This window comes from Columba livia, chromosome 1 (assembly GCF_036013475.1).
Source record: "Columba livia isolate bColLiv1 breed racing homer chromosome 1, bColLiv1.pat.W.v2, whole genome shotgun sequence".
NCBI lineage: Eukaryota > Metazoa > Chordata > Aves > Columbiformes > Columbidae > Columba > Columba livia.
This window is the reverse complement of record NC_088602.1, coordinates 103,017,640-103,038,157: the sequence shown is the minus strand read 5'-3', so window position 1 is coordinate 103,038,157 and position 20,518 is coordinate 103,017,640. Positions and strand designations below refer to the sequence as shown.

Here is a 20,518-nt window from a genome sequence, read left to right as displayed (position 1 = left end):
AAAATTTTTGTTAGTGATGTGGGCATAAAAATGCTGACCCTTTTTTTCTCCAGATATTTTCCAAACTATTTGTCTGGTTTTTTTTTTTTTTTTTTTTTTTTTTTTTTTTTAATTTAAACAAATGCTGAACATCTAATATGGTACATCCATTCTTCTTTCACTACACATTTTTCAGCACTCCATCCTTTTCTCCTGTGTTGCTCAGCTTTTGGCTCCATTTCACTCTTCTGGCTGAGAGTGCTCTGTGCTTTCCCTGTGTTCAGTCTCTGAGCAATCAAACTGTCCACAAACACACTCTTCTTCAGAGCCAGGTTGGCGCTGGTCTCTGCTGTGGCAGTAAGGAAAGGTTTGGTTTCAATGGGGCAGAAATATTCCTTGGAGCGAGGTGTCCATTTGTTTTACCAGAGTACAACATAGGCCAAGATTAAGAGCATTTTGCTGAATTTGGGCCACAGAAATCAATGGAGATTTTGTAGAAAACGGAGTATCATGCATTTTGCCAATTCTGGCTCTGTAGAAAAATGTTTCTGAAAAAAAATTGACAGAGTCCCCACAACCTTCATAGTCATAGCCTGATAAACTAGACAAGGACCTTCTGCATGAGATCTCCTTACTCCTTGCAAAGGATATAAAGCTACTGGAGAGTGTCCAAAAGAGGACCATAAAGTTGGTGAAGGGTGTGGAGGAGAAGCCATATGGGGAGCGGCTAAAGTCACTGGGTTTGTTCAGCCTGGAGAAGAGGAGGCTGAGGGGAGACCTCATGGTGGCTACAGCTTCCTCACAATGGGAGGAGGAGGGGCAGGTGCCGATCTCTTCTGTCTGGTGACCAGTGACAGAACCCGAGGCAATGGCAGGAAGATGTGCCAGGTGAGGTTTAGGCTGGACATGAGGAGAAGGTTCTTTACCCAGAGGGTGGTGGAGCGCTGGAACAGGCTCCCCAGGGAGGTGTCACAGCCCCAAGCCTGACAAGTGTTCAAGAAGAGACTGGACAGTGCACTCAGACACATGGTGTGAACTGTGGGGTTGTCCTGTGCAGGGACAGGAGTTGGACTCAATGATCCTTGTGGGTCCCTTCCAACTCAGGACATTCTATGATTCTATGATTCTGTGAAGTAGTATTGCCTCATCCCTTCTCAGGTAGATGCCATGCCAGACACCTGTTATACTGCAGGGCAGCCCCCTAAGGCAAACATCCTTACTCCAGACAGGTCTGTCCCCTGAGAGGCATGTGGCTGTTTGGTTTGTTTTTAAATTAAGTTTTTTGCTGTTTATTCCCCTGTCAGCCAGATTTTTGTAGTAACCCCCATCACAGCAGACTCTGAGCCTGCAGGCTGTGCTCAGCACCTTGTGCTGCGGGAATGCTCTGCGATGGGGAGGGAGGATGCAGATGCCTGGATTTGGGAAGGACTGTGTTGCCTCTGGGCTTTCAGCTTTAGCTGATGGTGCTATGTCACTGCTGCAGAGGGAGACGTGGATAAGGGCAAGTGTTGGGAACCGTACCCCAACCCAGCCCTGCTCAGAGCCCCTTCCCCTGCTGCAGCCAACCGGGGCAAGGAGACTTTGTTGTCAACAGTGACAAGCTTCATCCGGAGTTTATTGATCTGGGCTTATCTGGGAATTAAGAACCTCCATTAGGTATTCACTGCTAGCACGGGGCTTGCTGTGATATTTTAGACAAAGCCCTCTTTAGAGATTTACTGCTTACTTCCTGCTTTTCTGAGTTCCCTTTGATGCAGGGAGAAGAAACTGCAATCTTTCAAACTTCTTAATGACGACAGGGTTAGCTGGTTGCAGGTATTCATGTGACAGGCCTACAGGCTGCCAGTGAATGCACAGGTATGTAATGTCTGCAGAACTGGCTCCGTCGCAGGCCTGGCAGCCCAGTTTAGGAGCACTAAAACATCTCTCTATGATTCTCAGTAAACACAATGAAATAATTAGAAAGTATTGTGGGGTTTGTTTGGTTGGTTGTGGGGTTTTTTTTGGTTTTGCGTGGTGGTTTGTTTGTTTGTTTGGTTTTTGTTTTTTGTTTTCCTAAGCAGTAGTTTTGAAAGTATTCACTGCCTTGTGGAGCAGAAAAGCTATCTTTTAATTCAAGAATCATGAGAGAGAAATAAAATAAAATAAAATAAAATAAAATAAAATAAAATAAAATAAAATAAAATAAACTCTGGGATAATGAACTTGTGATGTGTCACTGAGTGACTGGTGACAGGCCATCTAAGGAGAGAGCAGTCAAGACGAGTGTGAGGTGCTGCAGAGCACCCAAAGGCTTGCATTGCTGCAAATAGCAGCAGAGGCAGCAGGGGATAAAAGGGGGCCTGTGATGCTGTGTTTGCTGTAAGCAGCTAGAATGGGAACTTAAAAGCAAATGGTTGCTTGCTGCTAGGAAATTTGGTGGAGCATGTACCAATGTTATTAAGCATATTGCAATTTTTCTGCCCGTTCCTCGCAGGGCCCGGCTTGTCTGACTCCCCATCACACTGCAGGACACACTCAGACACCCTGCCTGGGTGTCCACGGAATGGCCGGTGCAGCCTCTGGAACTGCCTCTCATCTGCTCCGTGGTGATGCCTGTTTTCACAGAAGGGTGAAAGGGAAGGACAGAGGGACAGTTTTTACTAAATGTGATAAGAATTTACGAGATGTGTGGATGTGCTTACTCTAATGAAGGCAGCACAGGTGAGGCAGCAGTGTGCCGAGTGGTGTTACCAGCAGAGCCCCTCTCTTGCTGCTGTGTGATTACTTTGCCGTGGGTTTGCTGCCTTCCTATCATATCCCTGCTTGGTTTTATGTCTTGCAAAAGTATTGGTGTCTTTGTGTATCTAAGTGCTTAAAAGAGTGAATTCCTTACCTGGGAATTTGTTCACCTCAAGATTTAACGAGCATGTACTCAAATGTGGTGTGTAGTGAGTTGTGAGTGGTGACTCCAACCTCTGGACATTGTCTTTATTGTGTGTATAAGCAAATAACATATTCAGCAAACAGCCAAGGCAGGGAGAATAATTATATAGCACTTCTTGTTTAAGCCAGAAGTGCTTTCTGTTGGGAAATACCAAGTGTAATACTTCAGAGAAACAAAATGTAATCAGTAATGTGTGCTTCAGGGTGAATGCTGCACAACCTGTGACCACTGAATGGCATGACAAATCTATGGACTGCCTTATCGCGCTTTAGCAATAAATGCTACTAGGATAGAAAAATAATGTAAAGTTACCTTTCCTAGATAAAAGAATTTTATATCTAAAATGCACTAAAAAAAAGAAAATAAAATTAAAGAAACACAAAAATCTAAGAGATTAATTTGCTTTAGACTTTTATCCAAGTCCTTTTACTCTCTCCAAGGACAAGGTTAAAACAAAGCAAAAGCTAAAGGTAAAAATTGCTATTACAAGTCGATATAGAGAAGTGATTACATGCCTTCAGGGAAAGAGTATCTTAAACATCTTGGTGTATTTTCCTGCTTGATCACAAGATCCATTCATGCTGATGTCCTAAAGCAATGCTTTCGGAGTCCGTATTGTCAGAAATTGCATGCATCTGTGCACATATTGGTGATGTCTGATCTCACCATCCACTTCTGGCATCCCTCAAAAGACTGCCTAGACATATCAATACAGCTGATCAGAGCTGCTGCACTTTAATGCTCAAAGTGATATGTGTGATTGGATGCTGAATCCGTCCTGATGTGTGTGATTGGGTACCGAATCCTTACTGATGCTTCCCACCTCCAGCTGCCAAGAGCCACAACAGAGCCCTAATGGAGGCTGATGGATGCAAACACTGTGAAGAGTGATGGCAGAGCCTGGTGCCAGTGGGAAGTCATGCAGGGCCTCGCCAGCAGCGTGTGATGTGCCCAGAGACTGAGGGGTGACCTCATTAAAGTTTATAAATATGTAAAGGGTGAGTGTCACGAGGACAGAGTCAGGCTCTTCTCAGTGACAACCAATGGTAAGACGAGGGGCAATGGGTTCAAACTGGAACACAGGAGGCTCCACTTAAATATGAGGAGAAACTTATTCTCAGTGAGGGTGACAGGACACTGGAACAGGCTGCCCAGGGGGGTTGTGGAGTCTCCTTCTCTGGAGACATTCAAAACCCGCCTGGACGCCTTTCTGTATAGCCTCATCTAGGTGTTTCTGCTCTGGCAGGGGGATTGAACTAGATGATCTTTAGAGGTTCCTTCCAATCCCTAACATTCTGTGATTCTGTGATTCTGTGACTGGAGTACATAGTGAGGGCAGGGGGGATGAGGATGGGCAGCGAGGAGAGTCTGGGCACACAATGGACTGTCTCACCCAGCGGAGCCAGGGAAGATGAACATCCCCCGCAGCCACTTATTGCACTTGCCACTCACAAATCTGCATCAGGCCAGAAATGATTGGGTGAAAGCACAAATATGGCATAACTGTACAATAGCACCTGCTATTCCTTTAATTATGAATTATGCAATATTGCTTTTAGGAAAAATTACCTTTTCACTATAGAAAACACAGAAAACAGCAACAATGCAGATAAGCACGATTCACTGCAATATTCCTCAGCAGTTGCAGTCAGATGATATTTCTCAGCTGTCAGTAAGTATTTGAACACAGCAAGAAGCTAGAACGGCACACATATGGCACAGCACTTTTTTTGTCCTTCTGAGGGATTTGCTACAGGTGCCACAGATGCACTTGAATTTACTTTATCCTCCTTTTAGTTTGGTGTATGCAGAACAGCAAAACAAATCAGGGCAACATGACCTCAGAAGTTTGTTCCTCGGAAGGAAAGTGTTTTAATTAACCGTAAGCTGTAAAAGGAGTTTTGAAAGAAATCCACATACAGTAATAGTAAAAGGGCATTCTGACCATTTTGCCTTTTAAATTAATTTCCACATGGGAAGAGAGCAAGGGAAGGAGGAGGAGAAAGGGGGAGCCCTTTAGAAACAAGAGGGGAATAAAGATGCATCCTGATCAGATGCCAGGAAAGCTCGTGTGTTGGTGCAACTCAAAACAGACTGGCATGGAAATCAGAAATATGAGAGTTCATTCTTGCTGCTTCTGTGGACATGGCAAATTGTCAGATTAAGAATACTTTTAAACACTTTAAAATATAATATCTAAGGTACTTCCCTCCTTTTGCATTCCTCTGATTCTACCACCCAACACTCCAACAGATTCTCCCGATGTCCATAAAAATCACAGATTTTCTTTGTAGATGCCCCAATGTGTGTGCATTGTTGAAAAAGAGCACAGTTCAGCAAGGGGTGCATGTAACACTTTAAATTGCTCAAAACAAGACCCCTGTACCTAATTGCAAAACATAACAAGGTTATTTGTGCCTCTTTGTACTTGGCTGCCATGCTGACTTCCATTGGGACATGGTACTTGAAACTGTGAGCTGGTAAAACCTAAGCTGCCCTGGTGAAGCACAGAGCTGCCTCAAACTGAAACCAAGGGAATGACAAGAATCTGTGGCGCTTAATTGGTTCTTGGTACCTTTCAGAAGCAGGTTCTGAGCCATTCCCTTGGCCCATTAAGGCCTCTTTTTTTTCAATTAAAGAGCGCCATACTGCAAGCATGAAAAGCAGCTGGCATTGGCGGGCTGCTTTTGATGCAGCTGCTGCTCCTTGTTCTCCTCTCTTTGGTTGCACTCCCAGGGCAGCTTGTCTCCACTTGGGAGGGCTGCCATACCCACTGCTACAGAAGAGGGAAAATGTAACATAAGTAGGTGGCTGGGGAGAGAAAAGAAAATCCTCCAGCAACCCTCTAAAAACCTATATCATGCTTCTTGGGACAAAGTCAACCCCAGTCATTACGTTGTTCTGCGCAATGGCCCTCTTGTTTTTAACAGCATTTACTTTTGCTAGAGTCAGTGTTTGCTTTTTGCAAGGGGATGGTGAACCCAAAGCCAGGAAGAACACATAACAATATTGCAGTCCTTGAATGGTGAAAGAGAGAGGACCTTGCATCACAGCTCTGGGCCCACTGAGGGCATAGAAACCCCCAAAATCACACCATTCAGGAAAGGAGGCTCTATACAGAAATGCACCATAATACCGCAATCAGAGGTGGTAATTAGCAGATTAAAAAAATAATATCTGTGAGCCTTAGGAAACACATAAACTTAAGCAATGCAAGTGACAGTTTGTTCATAACCTCTTCCTTCACTCATCTTCGCTTAAGCCAGTCTCTTTTCACAACATGCATCTGAGGTCCCTCACCCCAGAACCTCTGAAAGCAAGTGAATACGTACAACTTACACTGAGTTTCAAGGTCTTCAGAAGGATCGTGAAAGTGCCCTTTTGGGGCAGGAACGGATTAGCAGATATAGGAGGCAAAATGCCTCTTTAAGGGAAGACAACATTTAAATATCTGTCTACCAAGATATGCTTCCCAGCTCTTAATTTGGGTATTAAAGAGCATCATAGACATGACAGAGATTCTGTCAGCCTGTTAAATTTCTGCCCAGGGACTTGTTATCTACTGTTGCTGCACATAGCATTACTAAAGTAAATGGAAAAGACCAGGAAGAATGAATTTCCTGTGATATAGATTCCTTCCTTTCAGCCTCTTGGAACCAGCTTATTTGGTTGACGGTCAGCACGGGCCACAGGAGACAACGTATTAGCAATCTTCCCCTCCAGTTCCCATGTCCTGTGTTTGATCTGTGTTTCACATAGGTCTCTCCCAGCACAGCAGGCATCCCTGAGGGGAATGCATAATAGTTTATCTGTGGATAAAGGAAGGGAGCAGAGAAGGGATGCATATTACACCAGTAACCGGGGATTACATATATATATGTGTGTGTGTGTGTGTGTGTGTATATATATGTGTATATATATCTTTCATTAAAGAAGCAGACAACCCAATGACTTTGTTGCATCAACCTAGCAGATGCTTCCCCAGGTCATGCAAAAGGGTGCTTGGAGGTCAGCACAGTGCTGGAACAGGAAGAGGAGCCTTTTATATCTAGAGAAGGGCAGAAGTCACACTGAACACATCCAGAATGTTGTCTCCTCTGCATAAAATACTCTTTCCCAATATCAGCTAGAGAGTCCTTGTTTGTGTTGTTTTTTGTTTTGTTTTGTTTTGTTTTTTAATGAAGCTGCTGCTAGTGAGAATTCTATCAAAAACTTCCAATTATTACCATAGCATCCCTTGATGTTTGTGGGGAAATGGAGCACTGGAGTATTAATTGACCTTCTGATAGTAAAGAGGACCCCTCTAGCAGAACGAGGATTAAAACTGAAAAGCTCTTGGAGTCCAGTGCTCAATATGGAAAAAACAAAAAAGCTCTGATAGTTCTGGGAAGGTCATCAATATAATTAAAAAAAAAAGAAAAATCCTCTGCAAGGAAGTGAAAGAGCAACTGGATTAGCAAAATACCTTCATTCCCAATGCTGAGTTTATCCAGAAGTCAGAATGAGTTGTCATCCACACAAAAAAGAATGAGACCTTGTTAAAAAGGAAGTACTGCTTCTTGCTCTCCATAAATGCCCATGGGTTCCCCCGATGCAGTTGTAGTCTGTAGATTACTATACACCATATTGCCGAGAAAATACTTTTGAGAGACACTTTCAGTCATTTTTGTGTTAAAAAAAACCCAAACAAGCAAATAAACCAAACCAACCAACCCAGGCAGAAGCTCAGAAAATGCAGTAATTCATCCAGAAGTTCATGGACTGTGGCATTGCTTCAGCACTGCCATCACTGGTCACAGTGGCTGCCACCCTGATGTCCCTCAGTCTTCCCTGGAAGGAGTAAATTACCTGAAGAGAAGTAAAATTTCTCACATGGGGGAACAGGATAAGCACTCCTCTGAAAAAATAAAATCCCAAGAGAGTAAGACTTACCATACAGAGTCAGTTGAAACACCTAGAAAAGTATGTGACAGAGTCCATAAAATGTGCAACGAAGTGGCTGTTGATTTGCTTTATCTACAAACATCAAGTTTAATTCATCTACTTCACATAGTTAAGGGTTTACATATGCTGTAATCTACACATAAATTCTATGACAAACAGCAGTTTATACCTAATCTCTGCCCTACACTTCTGGAGGTGTTAGGTGGGAATATGTAGTAGACTAGCATTCCTCCCCTTGAAAGAAAACCCATAGTCAATCCATGTTTGCGCTGCTGGCACAAGTTACACTGATCGTTTTCAGTTTCACAGAATCACAGAATGTTAGGGATTAAAAGGGACCTTGAAAGATCACCTAGTCCAATCCCCCTGCTGGAGCAGGAACACCTAGATGAGGTTACACAGGAATGTGTCCAGGCGGGTTTTGAATGTCTCCAAAGGAGACTCCACAACCCCCCTGGGCAGCCTGTTAGAGTGCTCTGCCACCCTCACCATGAAGAAGTTTCTTCTCATATTTAAGTGGAACCTCCTGTGTTCCAGCTTGTACCCATTGCCCCTTGTCCTATCATTGTTTGTCACTGAGAAGAGTCTGGCGCCAGCCTCGTGACACTCACCCTTTACACATTTACAAACATTAATAAGGTCACCCTTCAGTCTCCTCTTCTCCAAGCTGAAGAAACCCAGCTCCCTCAGCCTTTCCTCATAAGGGAGATGCTCCACTCCCTTAATCATCTTTGTTGCCCTGCGCTGGACTCTCTCCAGCAGTTCCCTGTCCTTCTGGAACTGAGGGGCCCAGAACTGGACACAATACTCCAGATGAGGTCTCACCAGGGCAGAGTAGAGGGGTAGGAGAACCTCTCTCGACCTACTAACCACCCCCCTTCTAATACACCCCAGGATGCCATTAGCCTTTTTGGCCACAAGGTCACAGTGCTGGCTCATGGTCATCCTGCTGTCCACCAGGACCCCCAGGTCTCTTTCCCCTACACTGCTCTCTAACAGGTCATTCCCCAACTTATACTGGAACCTGGGGTTGTTCCTACCCCGATGCAAGGCTCTACATTTGGCCTTGTTAAAATCTATAAGAAAGCTCCTTTGTCCAGTGCTTCTCAAATCTCACTGAACTGTGATGAACACCCCTGTAGCATTAACTTTTCACTGATATAAAAGGCAGTTGTATTTTTTTTTTGTGGAGACCATGTGAAGAGGAGTAGGAAGACAGAAATTAAAGTCAAGAAGAGCAATGTGGTCAGAAATGTCCATCTAGCTGAGCACATCACCTCTTCAACAATTCCGTGCACAAACAACAGGGTAGATTTTTGGCACTGATTAAGGACAAAGTCCAGGCAGGGTCCACCTGCCTGACTCATTGCACATCAAAATTTCTGTGTGACAGAGAGCTATGAAAATGCTCTACAGGCCTTGAAGAAGTGAAAGAAGGAAAACTCCCAGCACATTGTGAACTTGACTCCCGTCACGGCTGGGAAAGGGTTGAGCTTTCAGCTGGATCCTGGAGAAATGTGATTAAATGAATTTTCACCCCTGACTTGCTTTCTCCCAAGCAAGAGCATGCTACCTCGCCACTGGCCACAAAACATCATCCCTGTACAGGGACCCCTGTATAGGAGTATAGAAGTTCTGTTTGACCTGACTGTGACTCAAGAGCCCGGAATGGGCTGCTCTGATCTGGTTTGTAGTATTTTGGGTGAGGGATATAAGTGTCAAACAGTCCAATTCAGATAGCCTTCTCCCAAATTTTCAGAAGTGAGCTGTTTAAGCTTCATGAATTTGTAGTCTCATAGAGAAGAAACAACTGTTTTCCTTGTTGCTTTTCCTGTCTATAGCTTTCTGCCTACAAGATCTCATTCATCTCTCACTGATACTGATGGGAATGGTCTTTCCACATTCCGGCTGGAATAAAAGGCTGTCTCATTTGCTTCTGTGAAGATTCTATGTAAGTCACCTGCTAAAGTGGCCATCATTTCAACAGGACTAGCTGGCTGCATCCCTGTTAGTAAATTAAATGTGCTGAGGACCACACTCTGGCCATGAAGTCAGTCAGAGCAGAAGAGTCCTCACCCACACTGTTGGCCTTCCTAAGCCTCCTGAGCAGGGCAGTCATACACAAGCTGTGTCATGGGTATAGTCCCTGACCTGTGCAAACTTGGAGTACGGAGGGAATGAGTTGCCCTAGCCCAAAACTGTCCCAGAGGCTGTTGTAATGATATAAAAGTATATCTGATCAAGTTGCAATGCCCAGGAACGTCTTCTGGTGTTAAATAAATAGATATAACCTCTGTCTGCTTAAACTGAGACCCAAGCATTTAGCTTTTAAAAAAGCGATTAGCTTTTTTGCTTTACACAGATGGAAATTCCTACTAGGTGTTTAATCTTAGCTTTTTTGAAGTCCTGTCTTGAAAGAAAGTTCAGCCCATATGTCAGTCAGAGGCTCCCCATTTAATGTATTTTGTTGTAAACCAGCTCACATAGATTTTTAAAAAACAAAGGTGCCTATGCTTTTTGCAATTCTTTAATTCTGTTTAACCTGGAACAAGACACAGGACAGAAAACTGCTAATTTGTGCATGATGAATAGAAATAGAAATAATTGTGACTGACAAATTGTCTGTTAATTCATGCATGGTGTTGCAGGAAAATATTTGGTGATGATACAGGTGTTTACAGTTCTGTTGAGGATCTAGTGGCCACAAGCACTTCAGAAACAAATGCTGAACATCTCCCCCCCAGCCCCCCAACTATAAACAAGCCCTTCAGTTTTCTAAGAGTAATTTCTGTAAGTATCTTGAAAGTTATTCTGTTGGTACTAATTTAAATAGCAAAGCTGAACTCATGCAGACTTTTTGGGCAGGATAAAATTCTGTTTGACACAGCCAATGACTGCAACCGGGCGTGATATATTGTTCTGCATCACCTCTGGTTCAGTGATATATGGGAGTATTGTTGAAACAGCAGATTACTAGAGAAGTTAGAAGCACTATAAAAGACAGTAGGATAATGCCAGATTTGTGATCCCAAACTATGTGACAGAATGAGTACAATTTTGAAATCTTCAACAGTAACCAGAATAGAAATGCAGATGTTAGTACTTTAGTAATAGTGTTATTAACAAACTATCTCTATCTCATGCCAAAGTACTCGGTGTGCTATAATAATGTCAATTAAAATACAATAATGGACTTAATAAAGTGGCCCATAATGGAAAAAATATAATAATATATTACATATATTCATGTGGATTATCTCTTCATACCCAAGAGAAAAATTCCAATGAGAGACGTTATAATGAACATAATGCTAAACATCCTTAATGTAATATGAGTTAGAAATGTATCAGGGTAGAAAATAGCATAGAGAAAGTCAAAGCCGTGTTCAGAATGTTCATCAGCTGCTTCGCTTGTTGTTTTGAATACATAAGTCTTTACAGACACTATTAGCAAAAGCCAGTCATTGGCCCAGGTCAGTTTGAGCTGCACTTCCAAGCAAAGATCCCATTAACTTTAGTCTTGCCAAAGGCAGATCATCTTGGCAGCTTCTTCCAGGACCTGCCTCTCCCAGTGGCTACTCTCACATCAATCAATACTGGCATGCCAGTGACAACAGTAGCTTTTCTGGGCAGCCCAGGGACCCTGAACCAGTATTGGTACTCAGGATGAGGTTGGCTGCTGCTGCCTTCACATGACCACTCTGGTTGGTCCATAATCCTGGCTCTTAGAAGACCAAGTTCATTTTGCCTAGCCTTGGGCAAAGCGTGGCTTTCTGCTAGAGACATGTCTTCATAATGGGGATATAAAAGGTAGTAGTCAAACAGCAGATTTGGGATCGAGCATCCTACTGTCCTGTTTGGCAAGCTAACACTTTCTGCATGTGTTGACCCTGCACAGAGCTGTGCCATTGGCTGGGAATACATGGTGTACCTTTGAGCTCTGTACTTGGAAATGCCACAGTCTGCATGTCTGCATCGTACAACACCAGAGTAGCCTTGCATAGATGTTTGTTAGCCCTCTCATGAACTACATCTTAATTATTAGTCCATTTTTTGTTTAAACATGTGCAAGCCACCTGTGTGTTCAGGCTTCGTTCAATTACTGCACAGACACTTTTGCTTACTGGTCTTTCCTGAGCATTTTTGAAAATCCAGCTGCAAACATACGGTGCTGCACAGGACTATCAATTCAGTTTTTACCAGGGTCCATTTACACCCAGCACGACCAGGCTCCCAGCATGGGGAGCCATGACAGAGCCTGTCGGCCACCACCCATGGCCAGCCATATGACTGAAGATCAGGCCCGTGACAGCACTAAGAGATGCAGGGTTTCCCATGGGAAGGCAGGAGAGGACATTGTGCATTTGAGATCCTGGCAAGGTCTATTCTTCACTATCTACCTCCAGGACACTTGAATTACACCCCGTGCAACATCTCAAGACTTTGGCCTGCAGTTCTTTGTTTCTACAGAAAGATAAAAGGGCTGAAATGTATAAATCACATCCAGAGACTTCTTGAAATTCTGTCTGGAAAAGGAGAACATGCTTAAAATTACACTTATGGTGAACTCAATTATAATAAGACTTTATTGTATAGTTTTTTGAGAGCTGAATTGAACTTTACATTTGAGAGTCCATCTCTAAGTTACAGTAAAATACAGCAAAAGGTAAAATTCTTCTCAGCCTCCTTATTCCAACAGCGTAAATTCTTATTTGTATTTTACTGATTCCAAGACAAAATAACGTTCATGAACAATAACAGCCAGATAAGTATTTAATCCAGAAAGCAATATGCAAATCCACTAAAATAAAGTGTTTTCTTCTCAAAATTAAGGCTTTTGAAAAACATTGAAAAACAACGATGCAGAATGAATCGTGCAATGTGCTAAGCAAGGGAATATAGAGGATAGAAAATAAAGAAAGTGGATGAAATTAAAGTTCATTCATTTAGTAGCTACGTGTTATCTCTCCTAAACTATGCTACTACACTATTGTTGCTACTCTGTTTTCTGTACTTGTCTCATTTTACCTTTCCAGCAGTGTGATTTAAAAATTTATACCCTCTATATACTCTTGGCTGTTATTTGTTTTGTTTCTTATTCATTATGTCAGATTTGTATAAACAAATAAATGGATAGACTTTAACATGTTTTGAAATGCAAACTTCTAGTGAAAAGATGCATTTAACAAAGTGATAGGGACTCTCAAATACAAATGTGTAAATTAAGAAAAAGAACTCAGAGTACTAAGAGAATAAAAATTGCACAGAAAATATACTGATCTGGAAAATCCAGATGTGCTTTCGTGCCATTCCAGAAGAAGTACAGTCCCTGATAATTCTGGCTCTGCCTGAAACCTCTAGATTTGTCTTATATCAGGATTTGCTTGACTGAAATAGATTTAGTATGTGTTTTCTAAATGTATGGTGAAAACAACGTCCCCTCCCAATCAAACAACTAAGAAAGTTATACATTAATATGAAAAACTGTCTTTGATATAGTTAACACTCATTGCCAGGAGTCTCAGCTTTGGTGAAATAATGAAGTAGGTAAGATCTAAATCATACCAAGCAGACACTGTAATTGGCGAGTTATTGAACTTAAAAATCAAATGGCTAGACATAAAATACACTGGAGAAGTGACAGGAAGGAAAGTGCTGGAAACTGGAACGGAAAGCTGTTTGCTGTGTGGAGGCACAAAAGAGATTAGAAAGGAACAGTTTGAAATGGTCAGGCTTTGGGTCACATCCCTGGGGGTGTTAAGTCCTCTCCACACAGGGAAACCTCAGCTCCTCCTTGCTGAGCATTGTGCCAGAGACACTCAGCACCTCGCCAGGCCAAGCCCCACCAAGGGCTTTCAGGTGTCAAAGAGGTGACAGGAGTTAAACTTACACAAAGTAAGGAGTGGCCCAAGGACATGAGACAGGGATACTCATCTGGTCTGGTCACGATCTCAAAGACGTGGTGCTGGGGAGGAGGGAATAGTAAAAATGAGAGCTAACCAGTTATTGCAGTAGCTGTGGCCACATGTGTGCTGTAACTGGCGACATAACTAACTCAGACAAGATAATTGCCGAAGCTCTCTGCTCCCCCATCTCCCCTGGCTGCTTCCATGTCAGCTGATTTGGGAACTCAGAAATCTCAGCAGCTAATCTATGCCATCAGATTCCTGTTACCCCTGCAGTTTCTTTATCTTTTTTTTTTTTTTCCTTTCTTTTTTTTTTTTTTTTTAATGAATATTAAATATATACTGACCCTGAGATGATGATGGTGCAGAATATTTCCAGGTTCTTGAAGGTCACAGTAAATTTTGAGAAGCCTTGTCAGCATAAAAAGGCTTTGCTGTTCTTTCACCTAAAACTAGATATGAAAGCGCTATGACCTTTATTGGACTTGCATCAATGTTTATGAATGATGTAGAGCTCAGAAGAGAGCAGCACCAGGATGTTTTTGCTCAGTTTGCTGTTGCGTTACAGTTCATTGGCTGATACCTGTATCACTGCTACTGGGCAGAAAGCCTCCATAAACAGGCTGTCAGGTTTAATTGGACTACCTGACAAATATATTGTTAATAAATAAGGATGTGCTTTTACATGGCACTGAACTGCTCTCTTTGGACTTACTGGGGGCTGCAGCAGCTCAGTGCTTCCCAGGATGGGACCCAAGACGCTTGCTGTTGCTCCTATCAAATACAAGTGCAATTTCATCATTGATGTGATTACCAGCAGGACTAAGGCTTAAAGCCTGTAGAAGGCTTTTGAACCTCTTTTGATCTATGCACGACACAACGTTGAGGCTTTCCTATGCTATTAAGTGCCTATTGTAGGAATGAGATTGTAACAGCCAATACAGACTGTGACAGTGCAGCCAAATGAGCTGCATTCCTGAATGTTTGTTTTCTCAGGGCCCTGGAGACCGGTAGTTGTGGGAAAATCTTGAGTTCATTAAAATCAAAGATGCTCCTGGTGTGTGTGATTGCTGAGAAAGGAGACAGGGAGTGTTCCCTGAGCAGAGAACAACTTGTGTGTGTGTGTGTGTGTGTGTGTTTGTGTGTGTGTGTCTGTGTGTCTATATGATAATATGGCCATTGTGATTTTCGAGAAAATTTAATGAATTCTAATGGCCTGACTTAATGGTTTCTGACAGCTGCACAGCAGTGAGTTGTGGTTGTTTGTTAGTAGGTAAAATATTTGCTGCTGGCTGAAGCAGGAATTTTTAGGACACTTATTTATTTAATGATAAAAAATGTGTTATCGAGTCAAATGTGCTGATACTACTTCTGCATGCTCGTCCGTCTGCTTGGTCTGATAGTCTAACCGCACACACACGAGTGATGCCAGCCATGTGAAAAAAGGAGTGTCAGCATCCCCTCCTGGTATTGGCAAATGCTATTTACTCCAGAAAGGCAGGGGTTTTTGTGAGACAAAAAGGAATAGTTTCAGATTTGCAGAAGGCAGTGGGGGACAGGGAGTTCCCCTCTCCTGGAATCAGTCACACAGCTCCACACCAGCTCCGGAGTTCTCTCAGTCAGACCCACCTGGGGCTGTTCATTTACAGCCCTCTGGTTCAGATAAGCGCTCAGAAAAGCATCTGATTTCTATACTTAAAATTGCATTTAGTGTTGCTTTTCTTGAAGCGTTCGTTCGAAAAGCTGCATTAAAAAAATAGCTGACTTTGCGGTCTGCTTTGTTTTACCATTGCACTTCTCTGGAACTGAAGACAGCCTGAAATAAGTTAAAATGAACAAAGCCAGTGGACCGGACTTTGTCTCCCTGTGTCCAGGTACCCAGAGCTTGCAGATGCCCCTTGGGCATTTAGGGGGAGCGTTCAGAGGTGCCAGGACTGGAAAAATTCTAGATTTACTGCAAAGGGCCAGAGAAGGAGAAGTGTGGGAAACGTTCCCTGCAGCAGACAAGCAGCCGATTAGCATCCCTCCTCCTGAGATTCTATGAGAGAGATGTGCCACTGCTTCAGGCAAACCCCATGTCTCCCGCTGGGGCTTTGTGGGCTGTAAGTGCTGCCGTGTTGTACAGCACAGCTTCCAGGTACGGGAATGCTGTGCTTGTTAATTCCAGTGTCTTGCCTGAAGAGAAACATGTATCAGTAGTAATAACACAAACAAAGCAAGCCAACATGGTCTTACCATTCAAACGTACCTAGAAATGATTACATTAATCAACTTGGTACTTGAGGAGGAAAAATGTTTTTTCTGTTTTACCAAGTAGGAGCCACTTCATAGTGTGTTTGACATTGTTTCCTGACAGCTAATAAAAGTAAATACTGCAGTGGCTTTTTAAGAAATGCATCTTTGCGGGTAAAAAGTGGCTACTTGAACTGGAATAGCTCAGATTCAGGCATCATCAGTTTATAGTGCTGCATATCATCTTTCAAGCCCTCACTTCTAGACAGGTGGCTTCTAGCTGATCTCAGTCATAGAGGTAAGGAAGACGCTTGACAACTTTATGCCCTCTGTGATCGCACCCTGAATGTTGGAGCCACTTGCCTGTACCTTGCAAAACATCAAACATCTTCTCTTCAGAGTCTGACAGCCAGATGAATCCTACCTGCTGACATGACTACTGCTTGCTGGCCAAGAATACACTTATTTTGTGAGCATATCATATTCAAAACTGACTGAGCCCCAAAATAAATCTCTCATCTCTCGACATCTCCCATGTTGGAGTTTGGGAAAAATAGACAGAATCACAAGCTAATCTAAAATAACATAATCAAATTACCATATATAGAAACCAGGAAGAAACTAAAATAGCAACAAGGTCCCGTCTCATTCTGGAGCTGGACCATAGCCAGTTCAGAGTCTCCTTTTCTCTGGTGCATCCATACTGTGAGTAAAATTCTGGCATCTGAGAGTACCTTGGGAAAACAGTGTAGCATATTCCCAAGCTGTAGATATGAGTGGAGATCATTACATGGAAAGGCTGAACTTACATATATGATACAGCCCAAATGTTTTTTGGGGATGGCTTTGCCACCAGTGAAAATGTATTCAATTAATCATGCTTGAAAACCAGTCATATCTTCATGATAAGTTGAGTTTATGATTCTTACTAACAGAAATCATAATAATTATTATTACTTCTGGACAAAAAATTGGTATGCTCTTTATTACATAAAACATAAAAGGAGACACTGTCTCCTCTGGTACAAAGTTCAAGAGGACTCAAATCTGCCTCGCCCTTGAAAATTTTGGACAAGCAGTCTCCTAGTGCAGGCACCGGTCTCCAAGATGTCTCAGTGGGACCAGTCTCCAAAGAAATCTCCTCTTCCTGGAGGGCAGAGCTGATTCCCCTCTCTCTCCTTGGAGGTCGGCTTTGCTCAGCCACTCATTACAAGAGCTGGACCACATTTCAGGCACTTCTCAGCCCTAGTGAACTGTATCACCTACACTCCTAGAAAGAGAAAAAAGAAAACCAAGGGAAAAACAACCCTGCCCAAACCCCTAACTCTATTTCAAATGAGTATTAAGAGAACTAATTAGTTGTTTCTGATGTGCTGGATTTAACCCATAAATGTGGCCAGTTGGTTAGTATCTTTGTTCCAGGATCAGACAAGCATCCATCATCCAAACTAGGTGCTATTAGACAGCTCATTATATCTGAGCGACTACTATTGATTACAAAAACCCGAGGACAAGAGTTTGCAAAACTCTGAAATCTATCTGCTAGCTTTCAGAGGCACCAGATATCCAGTGTCATTCGCCTCAGGGGAATCTGGCAGCGGCTTAGCAATTCTGAGACTCAGGCCATTTACTTAGCTGGATTTATAAACCTGTACTTCCTTTTCAAATTACAGGGTTTTATATGCTTGCTAAATCCATGCCATTTCATGAAAATAAGAGATTGAAATCCTAAGGTAAGCTAATGCACTTTAGAGAACTGTGTTCAGCACATTTTTCTTGTGACTGTGCTAGCCCTGGTCCCCTGGTGGTGCCCTCTACAAAGCCCATCTGTCAAAACAGTGCAGAAGAAGACATCTGCACTAATGAAGGTGGCTGGACCTGCTAGTGCCCACTCTCCTTTCCCTTGTCCCTGGATGAATGCATTTTAGGAAGGAATGTGGGTCCAGCTGAGGCCCTCCCTCCCTCCTTGGCAGTGCTGGCTGGCTACAGCACCCACTCACATGCCAGACCACCGGCCTCCAGCCCAGCCATGGGACGCTGTGCATCGTGGCAGCAAAATCATGGCCTGATTCCTTCTGTAAATTGCATTAAATGCTTCCTCTCCCCAAAGGAAAGCACGCAAACCATGCATTTTCTTCACTGAAGAACAGAATAGGAGGCTGTGTCAGAATAAGTAATTATTTTCACTAATAAAATCTGACAGAGTATGACTCTCCCTTGGACAAATATTATCTCATGTTGACAGAGGAGGAAATATTGTGCTAACTCTAATGCACCAGCACTTGTTCAGACCATCCTGTTAGGATGGCTAAACTGCAGCAGTGTTGCTGGCTGTGGTTTCATCTTTTGCTTGTGAATCGCTCTGCTTTCAGAAAGTGTTGCCAGCACTGACTCTGTCAAAACCAACTCTTTGTTACATGGTTTTTCCCTTTTTCTGTGACCTTGGTGGTAATTAACTGTCTCATTCTCACAGGGAAAAAAATGTGAAGCATGAATTGGACCTGCTGGCCTAACTGTTGATTTATGGGTCAAGTCTCTCGCTGTTACAGACAAAATTTTTAAGTCTCTGATTAAGAAGCCCTGCTGATTTAAGGATCTCACAAGAAATGTGTGCATAATCAGTTATCTGCAGATGATAATTCAAATTGTTCCTTGATGATTCATATCACCTTCCTTTATTAAATTACCATTTTAGAAGTGTAACAAGGGCAATGCAAACTGACAGGTGGTGACATTATAACATATATATATAACAAGTCAGCTGAGTAGGACTCTGCGAGTTTAGGAAAGTGGTATTTGGCCCCAACTGGAGATGCCAGTAGAAAGCAAAGACTCAAGGAGATATCAGAGGAAAAGTTGTGTCATTATATGATAAATGTTTCTCAACATCCAGCATTCCTGCCTCTTGTGTGTGTGAGCCCATGTTAATTTTTTTCCTCACTTGAGCAAAATTTCCACTGAGCTGCCTGCAGTAAAGCCCTGTTCAAGTGTTAGTTGCCTTATTAGTATTAAGTATTAGTTATTAGTATTAGTGGCAGTATTATTTGCCAGTAAAAATGACAGTCTCTTCTTGTTTAGGAAACACTGAGGGCTATCAGGCATCACCACAATCTATACATATATGGTTAGCATGATGCAAAAACATGAGAAAATATGTGGCAGACTGAACAATGTTTTTCCCTTCTGGGTTCAGCTTCTATTAGCAGAATAGAAACCGGCATGCTTAGAAACCTGGAAATACCTGCTGTGCCCCGTGACTTTGAGAAGGGGTGTGTAGCAACTCAGTGCTGCAGACAGCACGTGTCTCTTATGGTCTGGTGGAAGAAGAAAACATAGTGAGCCTAAGTAGTGGGAACTGGGAAATTCAAATGCACCAATTCTGACATTGCTGTAGTGTCATACCATATTTTTCTCCAAGCAAATGCATGATAACAATCTCTGTCCCTACACGTGACATGCATCAAGAAAGTATTAGAAAATGCAATTAGCCACTGTTAGTCTTTACCACAACATGTCCCAGACGGCTCCACTTGTTTCTATATGTGTTTCATAAGCTAGTGTGAGCAAGATCTCAGAAGGAGCCCTGTACCTTCAACCTTCTCCAGCAGTGTCATTTTCTCATGGCTGGGTGTTAACCAGAAACCACAGAACAGGTGGCAGGGGGTGGCCTTGACCACAGCCTTCATGTCATTGCAGCTCTGATGACAACTAAGGGGCTAGAGGATCTGCTCCCACTCACTGGGGGAGCATGGTTCCAGGTGGGGATCAAATAAGCACACAGGGAAATCAGAAAATGACATCTGCGTTTTGAAGATGCGAAGTAAGTGATAAAGGCAAAAGGCACTGTTCCATATCTGCAGTAGTTTCACAAAAAGATTGTGCTGTTCCTCTGAAACATTAGCTCTGCAATTGCTTAAACCCTGGGGTTTTGTATTATCTAGCCAATACATATGCTAAAAATGAACAAAACTATATTCTGGACTCCAATAATTTTCACATTCCATTGCCTGTAACAAGCATCTTCCTGGCAATAACTTAGAAAGCTCAGCAAAACAAGGCTTCAGCAAATGCATTTAAAAAGTAATTAATATACAGAAAAACAGACCATAACAGCTTATGCAAGAAAAAAATGGCTTTCAGCAGGAGGATTTCCGTGATTTCCACATGGAAAACCTAGGAGACTCATGTGTGCATGCTTATGCAGTACATACACAGTAAAAAGTGTGTGTTCTGGATGCCCAGGACTTTGTTGAGCTTACTGACACACTGCTCAGCACACAGAGCCCAGCCTGACACCAGGCACACGGGAGTCAATGCACCTTCATTGCACAGCACGTGCACTCTGGCTTGGGATGTGTTTGTCCTCAGACTGGAACCACTGCCCCAAGCGAGCCCTCACACGGCCTGAAATCCTGGGTAACTGCCCCAAGCAGCATTTTTAGTGCTGGCATAAAGTTCCTGGCTGGGAAAAAAATGTTGTTGAGGCAGTGGGGTGGTGGCTGCTGAAGATGCTTGAGGACACACAGTCCAA

General features: G+C 42.9%; 1 long non-coding RNA gene across 1 annotated transcript; it reads left to right on the top strand.

The window, feature by feature from the left end:
- The first annotated feature begins 494 nt into the window (after positions 1-494).
- On the top strand, positions 495-3,295 carry LOC110363035 (uncharacterized). The gene is made up of 2 exons (XR_010473998.1): positions 495-1,836; positions 2,456-3,295. It is a non-coding gene; the product is annotated as an uncharacterized LOC110363035 (long non-coding RNA).
- Positions 3,296-20,518: the final 17,223 nt, after the last annotated feature.